At 41.1% G+C, this 13,078-nt stretch overlaps 1 long non-coding RNA gene across 1 annotated transcript; it reads right to left on the bottom strand.

The window, feature by feature from the left end:
- Positions 1-860: 860 nt before the first annotated feature.
- Positions 861-5,794, bottom strand: LOC129391535 (uncharacterized). The gene is made up of 3 exons (XR_008615798.1): positions 5,705-5,794; positions 4,006-4,285; positions 861-1,028 (listed from the first exon to the last, which is right to left on the bottom strand). It is a non-coding gene; the product is annotated as an uncharacterized lncRNA (long non-coding RNA).
- Positions 5,795-13,078: the final 7,284 nt, after the last annotated feature.

Here is a 13,078-nt window from a genome sequence, read left to right as displayed (position 1 = left end):
GCAGAGTATCATCTTTTTCCTCAGAATGTTCACTAAACCTGCTTTCTAAGACTGAAGGCCAAAGTTCAAAAATTGCTCTGGAGCCTTCCAACTTCATTTTTGTCAAACCGAATACTTACTGTATAAAAGGACCAATTTCTGAGAAGCCAGAGGACAGGGACAACAGGCGAGATTCTACTAAAGAAGCCTGCATCGTATCGTCAAAGGGCTGACTCTAACACTGAAACTGATTCCAAGAAGTTCACAGTCATACCAAGATATCTGCAACCCACCTCGGTTTACTTTTATTTCTCCACGCACTGGCGTATCAAAACTCATCTTCCAAAAGATCGAGACGTTGCCAAATTTCAAAAGAAGGGGAAAGCACCGGGAGATGACGAGCCTTTCATGTACCACAAAGAATACACCTTGCAACACATAACTAGATTCCTAGCCCACAGAAGAGAGAACAACATCAAAAAACAAAAGCGCGACCTTTCATCGCGAGCAGCGCTTAGGTGGCAGAAGACAGTCGGGTAGGCGGCCAGCTCTGATCCGAGCTGAGGCCTCACCCTCACCTTCTCTTTGGTCTCAAAGAGAAGCCTTTCGGCTGACCAGAGTTTCCAACAGCGGCCTCTTCACCAACGGGACACTGCTGTGAGCTAAACAGTGCTCTTGGCAACTTTCATTGCATCTTATTTGGCTGGTGGGGATTACGCCAGCATTGAGGGGACCTAGCCAGACCGCCCTTTTCCTCCGTCTAGCACATCACGTGTCACCACACAGGGCCGCCTCAGTAAGAGGAACACACCCAGAGGGCAGTTGGGGGCCCCTTCCCCCCTAAAAAACGCTGAATTACTTACAAATGCCGAATCTCCGGGGGAAGAGTGGAGACGGTTCCTGCTCTCTGGAACGCCGCCTGCTGGAATGGGCTTCAGCTGAAACCTCTTTGAGAAGCTTGATTGGAAGGCGCACGTGGGGGAGGCGCGCGGGTGCGGTGTGTGCTGGGATGCTATTGTTGGGATCGGCTTTCGGCGGTGGTCACAAACCTGGAAGATGTTTTTCTAGGCATCAAGCTTCAGTAGCCACCCAAGTCCTCTAAGCCTCATTATCTTTGTTTCAAAAATGAGGATAGGGCTTCCCTGGTGGCGCAGTGGTTGCGAGTCCGCCTGCCGATGCAGGGGACGCGGGTTCGTGCCCCGGTCGGGGAGGATCCCACATGCCGCCGAGCGGCTGGGCCCGTGAGCCATGGCCGCTTCCGTGAAAAGCATGAAAAGCACTTTGTCAATAACGTGCTCAATAAATGTGAACTCTGGGTGCACCCACCATCAAAATGCCACAGGGAATGCGAGGGGTTGATAAAACAAGGACCAACCAACATTATCATTCTTATTGTTATTAACATTCTCTTCGTGCCCTCCGTGCTTCATCTAAACCAGCTGACTTGGCGCTTTTGCCGGCACGCCCTGTAATTTCTCCCCTCTGTTCAGAATCCACAGCTCTTGCTAGGGAGTCACATAAGGGTGATTCTGAAATCTGCCTCTGCCGTTTCCCAGCTATGTAACTTCGGGCAACTGGTTTCATTTTTCTGAGCCTCGATTTCCCCACAGGAAAAACAAGGATCGTAAGAGCAATTCTCTCCACAGATTATTTATGAGCATGGGATGCCATACGGTCTGATGCAGAGTAAGAATTGACCAGATATTCTTAGTAATAAAAATTAGTATTAGTATTCACTTTGCTTGGCATATCCTCTCCATCTAAAACCTACTTTTTCTTTAAGGCTCAGTTTAAAAATCTCTTCCACTTGTCCACACATCTAGTCTCTCATGTAACATATTCTTATGTCTCTTTCATACTCTTGGGGATTAAGAAATGACTTGGATTTAGCTCCTGGTATCAAGGAGCTCCTAGCATGGGAGCGGAAACAAGTCAAGTGGACATTGCTCCTAGTGCATTGCAGTGTTAAGTGGCCAAAGAAGCATTTATTTTACAGACGGTGTTAATTTCACACAGGAAGAATCTAGGAAGGGAGACGATGTGTACCATTGTGATGAGAAGCATGGAGTGCTGTGTTAGATCTGAGTTACATCTCCACCTTGCCACTTGTCAGCTAGATCACTTTGGATGAATTACAGTATTCTCTCTGAACGTCACTTTATGCTTCTGTAAAATAGGGATAACTGTAGAACTTACATGATCGAGGGTGAAGATTAATACGAAGATCCACTTAAAATGCTACAGAAATTTTAATAAAGGTTAGCTATTATTAGTAGTAGTGGTATTAACACAGGTAATATCATCATCAAGACTTAGTGATGGAGACACTGAATATGATTCTTGAATTATGAGGTGGATTGGAATACAAGGCTGGGAAAAGGAAATGAGGCAAGGAGAAAAACTTGGAATTGAGAAAGCAGGGGAAGTTTGCAGGCACCTGAGAGAGGCTCACTTTGGCTTCATCAAACACTGAAATGTGTTGTTAGGGTGACCACCTGTCCTGGTTTTGCCTGGGACTGAGGTGCTCTCCAGGGAAGCAGGACTCGCAATACTAAAATGGGTAAGTCCCGGGAAAACCAGGATGAATGATGACCCTACACTTAGAGGATGGTGGCCTAGCAAACCAGGGTCTTCCAGGCCATGTCAAGGGGTTTTCGCTGTATTTGTAGGCAACAGGGAGCTCCTGAAAGTTCTTGAGTAGGGGAGTAACTGTTCAGAAGTGTGTTTCAGGCAGTCTACAAAATGAAGGCTTTATCTCCTCTCCCTTAGCAAATCAGTCTCCTTCTCATGGCTCCTCCCACAGTCCTTTGTCTGCCTTCTAGCATTTATCACATGTTATCTGTATTAAAGATCTGTGTGTGTGCATCCTCATAATTTTACAATGTAATTTCCTTGACATCAAGTTTGGATCTTCACGTTATCTTATATGTAAGCTCAGCATGTATTGAGTTGAACTGATTAAAACCTATGATTCTGTACAGTACTAATCTACATTTACTACTCGTCTCAGTTCAAAATTGAACATCAGTTTTCTGTGTGCTTAGTAATTATTCTTCTCGTGACACATAAGGTCAGTCTACTAAAATATTGATTGGCAAATCTGCACACACGATAATCCTCTGTAAAATGTAAAGGAGCATTCTTCCCCTCTCTGTTAAAATTTTGAAATGAAGAAGTGTTTCTTATTCATTAATTTATTCATTCATTCAACCAGCAAATGCAGCTTAGCGTACTATGTGCTGGCTCCTAGCCTGTGGCCTCAGATACAAATAAGGAATTGGGGTTCCCCAGCTTATTAGGTAGCCAGTTAAATCCCTATAAGGCAGAGCAACAGAGTAGAGTTTATGTGCACAGTTCAAGTCAGCTTAAGGTCATTTTCAAATGCTTGACCACCGTTATGGAAAGGCCTGTTTTAAGTACTGCCAAATCAACAAATCAAGGAAAAAGCATTAATTTATTTTTATGCATAAGGAACTGTGGAGGAAACCAAGATATACTAGCCAGTGAGCTACTATAGCAAGGCAGCTTTAGAACACAGGTTCTAGGGTCAGAAAGATATGGATTCATATTCCAGCTCTGCATCCCACTTACTTACCTTTGACATGATATTAACAACTCTAATCCTCAGTTTCTTCACATTCAAAATGGGAACAAAATAGTATCTGCCTCGTAGGGTTGTTAGAAGAATAAAACGAGATTGCTCATGTAAGGCACTTAGCGCTGTGAATATGTTTTATGCAAGGAATATGTTCCTTAAGCCCTCAGATAATCTAAGACTGACCCAGGCAAAGGATGGAGGGCATTTCTATCTACTGGCCACAGAGGGGCTTCCTTGTAGCTAGTTCATTCATTCATTCATTCATTCACCCAGTTTATAATCACTTGGCTGACCAAGCTTTGAAATTATGGGATTCTTGACACATTTTGGGTTGGGTTGGGTTGGATTTAGTTCCTGGGAGGCAGACTCTGGGTGGAGATGAGCATTTGAGAGGTTCGTTAAGGAATGGTGTCGGAATCAATACTTACAAGAAGGGAAGGAAGCCGTTGTAAGAAGTCCCCAGTCAACCCTCCAGGATGCTGCGAGGCTGAGATGGCTCTTCTAGGTCGTCCAATGTTGGGGCTTTCATCCGCCTGTTGTAACCAGTCCTTGGAGGGAAGGGCGTATGGTCTTGGGTAGGGCAGCTCTCTTCATATGAGGTGATCTCCGGAGAGACACTGATCTGAGGTCTGTCAGCCCATTTCACTCCCAGCAAGCGGGTGAATTAAGTCCTGAAGTGGGGATCTCGGCAGTGTAGCAGCCCATCCACTACAGGAGTGATTGCCATGATTTCAGATGTCGTACAGTAAGTGAAAGGTTATATTTTTAAGTGACATAATTTCAAAACTATATACATTGCTACCTTACTGTGTGTGTTCCCTGTTACTACTATTATGTTACTTTTAGCTACTTCTTAATTTCTTATCTACTTTCAGTGTCTATCTCATAGCATTTTGGTGAAGACTAAAAATCACAGAATGTATGTAAGGTACCTTGCAAAGTTCCTGGCATGCAGCAAATGTCTGGTATGTGTTAGCTGTTGTTGTTTTTTTTTAATTAAGAGAAGGTCTAGGAATATAGAAGGACTCAGTAATAAATGGAGAAAAGGAAACTATGTTAGAATTCTAAAACTTACAGACTGACTTAAAGCACTGAGCATGTCACTGACAAAGTTTACATTATGGTATTTGACTAGTGGGTGTCTTGGTCTAGCCTTATGTCAACCTTAAATAAAGGTTTGGGTTTTGGCACCTAGTAGGAAGTCTCGGCCAGACTGTGAACATTCTTCACTCCCTCTTATGAGAAGGTAATTTGAGAATGTTGGAATGACACTCTTGTCCATTTGGGGAATGAACATGGAAATAATGATAACAGGGAAGGGATAGAACCAAGATCTAATAAAGGATCTAAATTCAAGATACAGGGTATTTCTCTCTCAACTAGGTCATCATGCCATTTTTTGTTTCATATTAATTATCTCACCTGAATCCTTAGAACATGTGTTCTCTTAGGCAGAGACCAAAATTCTGTAACTGCTTTTTAATTTACTGAACATAGTATCAGCACTAATGGACAGAATGATGATTTTCCTTTTGACTCTCTTAGTAAGGGGCATGGTTATTTTTTTAAAGTATATTTCACGTACCTATTTGTAAAGGTGACTTCAAAACAAAGCCTTTCGACTGTTGTCTTGCTCCTACCCCCACCCCTAAAATAGGGTTCACATGCTTATTTGGGGATCGGGAACCATGTCCTATTCTGATTTTGTTTCAATTTATTCTGTTTTGGTTTTACCTCCACAAGTACCTAGAGCAGTGCCTAGAATGCAGTGCATGCTCAATAAAAATTTGTTGAATGAATGAATGAATTGCAGAGCTGGGAAAGACACAGAGATGACACAGTCCTCATTTTAGAATCCTGTTCAGACAGATAGAGCCATATGCGGGAGGCTGCTGAGCTCTTTCAGTCAGAGCAAGGACCCAGGTCTCGCAACTTTCCACTGCAACACATTTCTGCATTTTGTACTCTGAGAACCCAAGGAAATCTGCTCACAGCATTGCTGGACAGTTATGCCCACCCAGAGCGTTCCTTTTCTTAGAGCTATTTGCTTCTCCAAAGCCAGATGTAAAACAGAGCACGCTTTCCTCATTCCAAGCCCATAAAATAATGTTATCATGTCGCAGTTACCTTCACACCTTTTTTTCTTTCATATCTTTGGGAATCCTCCTTTTCTTCGTAGGATGTGTCAGATGCCTTCTTTTTTTTTTTTTAAAGAAGATGCTGGGGGTAGGAGTTTATTAATTAATTTATTTTTTTGGCTGTCTTCCGTCTTCGTTTCTGTGCGAGGGCTTTCTCTAGTTGCGGTGAGCGGGGGCCACTCGTCATCGCGGTGCGCGGGCCTCTCATTATCGTGGCCTCTCTTGCTGCGGAGCACAGGCTCCAGACGCGCAGGCTCAGTAGTTGTGGCTCATGGGCCTAGTTGCTCCACGGCATGTGGGATCCTCCCAGACCAGGGCTCGAACCCGTGTCCCCTGCATTAGCAGGCAGATTCTCAACCACTGCGCCATCAGGGAAGCCCTCAGATGCCTTTTTTAATCATTCCTCGTAGTTCTGAGGTTCCTCTTAATTATCTAATTAATTCCACAAATTTGGAATAGATCTAGATCCTACATTAGAAAGAAAAATGAGGACAAGAACAAGTTTGAGAGACGTAAATCTTTAGGAAAATTATTCTAAAAATCTATATACTCATCTTCAATAGAGAAAAATAGTTTCTGAAAATCTTCTATGATCTCACCACCCTAACACAGGAATAATAATAGCATTCTGGTGAGTTTATTCACAGTATTTTTATCTTAGACATATTTTCCCATGCTTATTATCAGAGTGCACTGCACTAACATCTGCAAATTCGACTTATCTACTCAACATTATATGATTAGCATTTCCATTTTTTAAGTTAACCTTTATATAACGTTCATTGGTTGTACAATGTTCCCTTACAGGCCCGCATCACAACTGACTTAATAGTTTTTCTAAAGGTGGACATGAATGCTTTTATCCAGTCATTTGATATTATCAATCAAGTAGGAATGAGTATTTGGGGTCACATAGCTTTTCCATGTTTTGGGGATCAACGAATGCTCTCTAATCCAGAGCTTCTCAATCTCCAGCACTTTTGACATTTGGGGGCAGGTAATTCTTTGTTGTGGGAGGCTGTCATGAGCATGGTGTCGTTACCAGAAAACTGGGTTCACCTCTTGGTGGGTGTCGAGCCACCAAAAACACAACCAAGCCAAAGAGTGGGAGAAGGAGGATTTATTACTTGCAGCAAGAAAGGAGAACACCGGGGTCCCTTCCCAAGCAAGGTCTCTGCAAACAGCAAAATTGAGGAAGATTTAAGTTAAGGGTACCTGCATGTTCACGAAGGAGCTTGAGCTGAGAAGAATTGAGCACAGAATGAGGGCAAAGGTCAACAGAGTCCAAGCTTTAATTGATTGGAGTCAGGAGGGTCAGAAAAGGTCAACATCCTCATCCCTTAGGTTCCAATTGATCTAGTGGTTGAGCACCTGAGGGGGTTTAAAGTCTGCAAAACAGCTCAAAAAAGTGCTTCAGGATAATCTGTACCATTGGGGGGGGGGGAACTGGGAGTCTTTATTATCTGATTTATTATCTTTGCTATTGTTCCTTCTCTTGCCCTTGACCCTTAAGGTCATTATTACTGAGACCTATTCAAGGACAACCATGTGGGCAGGCTTAGATCACAAATGGCTTAGGCCTAAAATGGCCTCTCTTACGTCAGAAAGCTATATCTGGTTCTTTTCCTCTGGAGACTCCCTACCCTGTCTGCTTAGAGTAGGATATGTAGCAGCATCCCTGGCCTTCATCTACTAGATGCCGGTAGCACTCCCTAGTAATTACTTTAAATCTAGAAGAACTAAACTGTTCTAAACTAAAGTTTTTCAGATTATTAAAATAATTTAAAATATTAAAAATTTATATAAATTATTATATTAAAACATTAAATAGAATATCTAATATATAATATTTAACTATATAAATATTATATTAATTTAACTTTTAAAATATTTTAAAATGTCCTATTTATATTAAAAATATGTACCAACTTAAATATAAGGAAAGAAAGAAAAAGGAAGAAAAAGACCATGTAAACACTAGTTAAAAAGAAACCCATGTGGGCTTCCTTAGTGGTGCAGTGGTTGGGAATCGTCTGCCCATGCGGGGGACACGGGTTCGAGCCCTGGTCCGGGAATATCCCACATGCCGCGGAGCAACAAAGGCCGTGCTCCACAACTGCTGAGCTTGAGCTCTAGAGCCTTTGTGCCACAACTACTGAGTCTGCGTGCCACAGCTACTGAAGCCCCACGCGCCCAGAGCCCGTGCTGTGCAACAAGAGAAGCCACCGCAATGAGAAGCCCACCCACTGCAACTAAGAAAAGTCCCCGCTCACCGCAACTAGAGAAAGCCCACGCACGGCAACAAAGATGCAAGCAGCCAAAAATAAATAAATAAAATAAACTTATTTTAAAAAAAGAAACCCATGTGGCTTTCTTAAAATCCAGGAAAATAGACCTTAACACGAAATACTAAAAATTTCATACTAAAATATGGAATGTCACTTTGTAATGAAAAAGGTTGAATTTTCTGGAAAGATAAAATAATTAACTAGTATGTACCCACAAATATGGCAAAAGACATATCAATCAAATTTATTTAAAATATTTGTTATAAATCTATTCAAGCTTTCATATACATATAATAGATATACGTATATGTTGACAAAAAATTAATCAGTTGATCTAAGAAAGGAATGGAAAATTTTATACAAGCCAAATTTGAGGATTATAATCCAGGAAGAACATCTCAGAAAGCTCTGAGAACTGTTCCACCTGTTAGGAGTCAAGGCACAGTTATATATTTTTTGAGACAGAGGACTATACATTACATATAATTGACAGTTTACACAATCCAGATCTAAGCACCATGTGACCCCATATGAGATCAAGAAGGAATATTATCTTTCAGGAGTCATTTTACTGATACTAGGAGAATATTGCTCTTTATGGTTGAGCAGCTCCCAGTGGGGAAGGTTTGGTTGATGCATAATGCAGATGCACAATGCAGTTGGGGGAGAGACGAGGCCAAAGGGCAGAGAAGAGTTTTTTGTTTAAATTTTTCTTGTCTTGACATAAAATATGAGTTATATCTCTCATATATCATTTATACATATAATTAATGGATATATTTCAGTAGGGCAAAACATTGGGATAATTCGGTGACAACGTATGACAAAATAGGAGAGACTATTTCAATTAGGTGTTTAAATTTCTTGCTTAATCTATGCCTAAACTCACTGAATCCATTTGATTACTCTGTGTGGCAAGTGAAAATGCAACGGAAGTTTTATATTGCGGGTGAAAGATAATCACTCGCCATCTCCCTCTCGAGGATTAGGTCACCAGCCACTGTAGTCACTGACATTCAACACGCCCTAAAGGAGTTCAGGGTGGAGATCAGGAATGAGACGCTCTGGGCTCTGGGAAAAACTGGCAGAACAGGCCTTCAGACAGTTAGATATTTTTCAGGAGATTTTATGAGCCCAAATTCTTGCATCTTCTCCTATCTAGAAAAGCCCTAAAATCATTAATGAAGACATATGCTCCTCATGACTAGCAGCAATCTTCTTGTGACTAGCAGTAACCTGTCAAAGTGTGTGCTTGACTGCACGTACCTCCTTCACTAAAATAACATGTATACTGACCTTCCCTCCTACCTCTTTGGAGCAGTTCCTCAGAGCTATCTGAGAGGCTGTCTCCCAGGCTATAGTCCTCATTTTGCCCCAAATAAAACATAACTCACAGCTCTTATGTTGTGTTTTGTTTTTTGGTTTTTTTCCCCAGTTGACAATATCTGACCTCATTCCTTAATCTATCCATCCATTTCAGACCATTATCCATTAGGTAGAGTCAGGACCAATTCAATGGCAGCTTCAGAGATGTAGGGAAGGTTGAAATTGGATTGGAAGATATACTGATAAGTTGCATAGTTCAGTGTAATATAAAACATAACATGAAAACCACTTCAATCATAAACTGAGAATCTTATACTAATTAAAATCATTTTCTTAAGAAATCATTTAGAAATTTTTGAAAGATGTTTATTGCTATTATCTTTTTTTTTTTTTTTTTTTTTTTTTTGCGCTATATGCGGGCCTCTCACTGTTTTGGCCTCTCCCTTTGCGGAGCGCAGGCTCCGGACGCGCAGGCTCAGCGGCCATGGCTCACGGGCCCAGCCGCTCCGCGGCATGTGGGACATTCCCGGACCGGGGCACGAACCCGTGTCCCCTGCATCGGCAGGCGGACTCTCAACCACTGCGCCACCAGGGAAGCCCATGCTATTATCTTTAATACTCCTTTTCTTTTCCCGTCTAGTACAAGAAATAGGCATAGAATTGACAATTCTCAGAATAACATGGAGATATTCAGCCTTCTTATGAGATTTAGCATACAGTGTTATTCTTCCTATGTAGCCAAACTGTGTTATGTTTTTCTAAAGTGAAAGTGTTAAAATATACTGTGGCGTGACTTTAGTTTATATTGTAATTTTATGTATCACCATCTTCTTGGTAATACAGTATAGCAAAAGATTCAAAAGATAAAACTGTTCCTACCTTTCTGAGTACAGAAAGGCTGATATACGTGCGTACATGTGTAATATCCTATGCAAGTCACCCCTTCTTCACGTAATATAATAGTTTTAGTTTTAACTTTTTTTAAAAAATGAGAGTAGTATTTACATATAACCTACACACATCCTCCCGTATACTTTAAAAAAATATATATATATATATATATATATTTATTTATTTACTGATTTGGCTGCGCCGGGTCTTAGTTGCAGCACGCGGGATCTTCGTTGCTGGCATGCGGGGTCTTTTAAAGAGTCCACATGGAAGAAGCTGCATAGCACAGGGAGATCAGCTCGGAGCTTTGTGACCACCTAGAGGGGTGGGATAGGGAGGGTGGGAGGGAGGGAGATGCAAGAGGGAAGAGCTATGGGGACATATGTATATGTGTAACTGATTCACTTTGTTATAAAGCAGAAACTAACACACCATTGTAAAGCAATTATACTCCGATAAAGATGTTAAATAAATAAATAAAGAGCCCACATGTGCAATTATTTTCTTTTATTACTGAAGTCTACAGAACATTAATTCATATTAGCAAGGTATATTATGTGCTGAATAATTATAACCGGGACTTCCCTGGTGGTCCAGTGGGTAAGACTTCGTGCTCCCAATGCAGGGCACCCGGGTTTGATCCCTGGTTGGGGAACTAGATCATCCTGCATGCATGCCGCAACTAAGAGTCTGCATGCTGCAACTAAGAAGTGTGCATGCCACAGCTAAAGATCCTGCATGACGCAACGAAGATCCTGTGTGCTGCAACTAAGACCCAGTGCAGCCAAAATAAATAAATAAATAAATAAATATTACATAATTATAGTCATATGTCATCACTTTCACATTATTTTGAATTTATCTGCTTTGTCACTGTGTCCTCACATGGAGGGGAGAAAGAGAGTAAGCTCTCTGGTGTCTCTTCTTAAAAGGGCACTAGTCCCATCATGAGGGCCCCACTCTCATGAATGCACCTAAACCTGATTACCTCCCAAACGCCCCATCTCTACATACCATCATACTGGGGCAGGGGAAGGGCTTTGACATAGGAATTTGGGGAAGACGCAGCTCAGTCCGAAGCAGCAATCAACAAGGAGGTCTCCAAGGTACGATCCACTACAATGAACTATTAGGTCTCATAAGCACTGAGTGCCACTGAAGCATTTTTTTTTCTCCCAGCACAGTATGGGACTAGTTAGCCAAGCAGCTTAGAGCCCAGTGCTGATGAATCAGTCAACTCAGACTAAGTCATTATGAAAAAGCATACCTTTATTGTCACCATCCTGATTATGCCCCTCTCTCCTTTTTTCTTTTTCTTTTTTGGTAACCAGAGGCATCAGCTGACATTGTGTGGCTAAATCTGGAATCATGCATCATCACTGATGGAAAAACACCCTGAGGAGAGAAGCATCATCCACTTCATTTAACAAAGATGTAAATAGTGCGTTCCATCATATCCAAATACTCTTTCTTAATGACTCACGCTACAGCCTTATGTCTACCACATTTTCTTTAAGGAAAAATTCAAAACAATTTTTATTGCCATCTCATTTTAAGATTTCATACTTTGATAGTAGAACCTCCTTCTTTCTACTACCTCACATATCAGGGGTTTTCTTTGTTTGTTTTTACTTTTTTATTTGAAAAAGTGTAAATCTGCAAGAGTAGAACAGTAAATTCCCGTAAATGTTTCACTTTGATTTACCAAAACGTTAACATTTTGCCATTTTTGCTTTATTCCTGTGGGTGCATACATTTATTTATTTATTTATTTTTAATTGAAGTATAGTTGATTTATAATGGTGTGTTAGTTTCAGGTATACAGTACACTGATTCAGATAGATATATATATATATATATATATATATATATTCTTTTTCAGTTTTTTCCCTTATAGGTTATTACAAAATATTGAGTATAGTTCCCTGTGCTATACTGTAGGTCCTTGCTGTATGTGTATACTTTTATACTGATTATTTATGCCAAACCATTTGAAAATATGTTGCAGGAATCATGAACCTTCAACCTATATTCTCTTAGAACAAAGGCTTGAATCTATATTCTAAAGACTTGAACTTATATTCTCTTAGATTTTCAGATTCTTTTCCCTTATAGGTTATTACAAAATATTGAGTATAGTTCCCTGTGCTATACTGTAGGTCCTTGCTGTATGTGTATACTTTTATACTGATTATTTATGCCAAACCATTTGAAAATATGTTGCAGGAATCATGAACCTTCAACCTATATTCTCTTAGAACAAAGGCTTGAATCTATATTCTAAAGACTTGAACTTATATTCTCTTAGAACAAAAGCATTCACTCAATAAACAGAAACCAGAGGATGAAAGGAAGAAAATGCTGATCTTCACCAAGGACAGGTGTGAAAGGGACCAATTTTTTAATGAAGAATTTGCAGAGCAATTAAATTTCCCCTATGACTGCAGGAACCCGGTAAATTAAGGGATTCCAAACTGAGTTTAGGCCTGCTCCTTTGACCTGAATCATTAATAAAGTGTTCGGGGGACTTCCCTGGTGGCGCAGTAGTTAGGAATCCGCCTGCCAATGCAGGGGACACGGGTTCGAACCCTGGTCCGGGAAGATTCCACATCCCGCAGAGCAACTAAGCCCGTGCACCACAACTACTGAGCCTGTGATCTACAGCCTGCGAGCCACAACGACTGAAGCTTGTGAGCCTAGAGCCCGTGCTCTGCAACAAGAGAAGCCACCGCAATGAGAAGCCCGTGCAGCGCAATGAAGAGTAGCCCCCGCTCGCCACACCTAGAGAAAGCCCGCGCGCAGCAGTGAAGACCCAACACAGTCAAAAATAAATAAATTTTTAAAAAGTGTTTGGATTC

The sequence above is a fragment of the Physeter macrocephalus genome, chromosome 18 (genome assembly GCF_002837175.3).
Source record: "Physeter macrocephalus isolate SW-GA chromosome 18, ASM283717v5, whole genome shotgun sequence".
NCBI classification, from domain to species: domain Eukaryota; kingdom Metazoa; phylum Chordata; class Mammalia; order Artiodactyla; family Physeteridae; genus Physeter; species Physeter macrocephalus.
The sequence above is the reverse complement of the archived record's forward strand: the minus strand, read 5'-3'. Positions and strand labels throughout refer to the sequence as shown.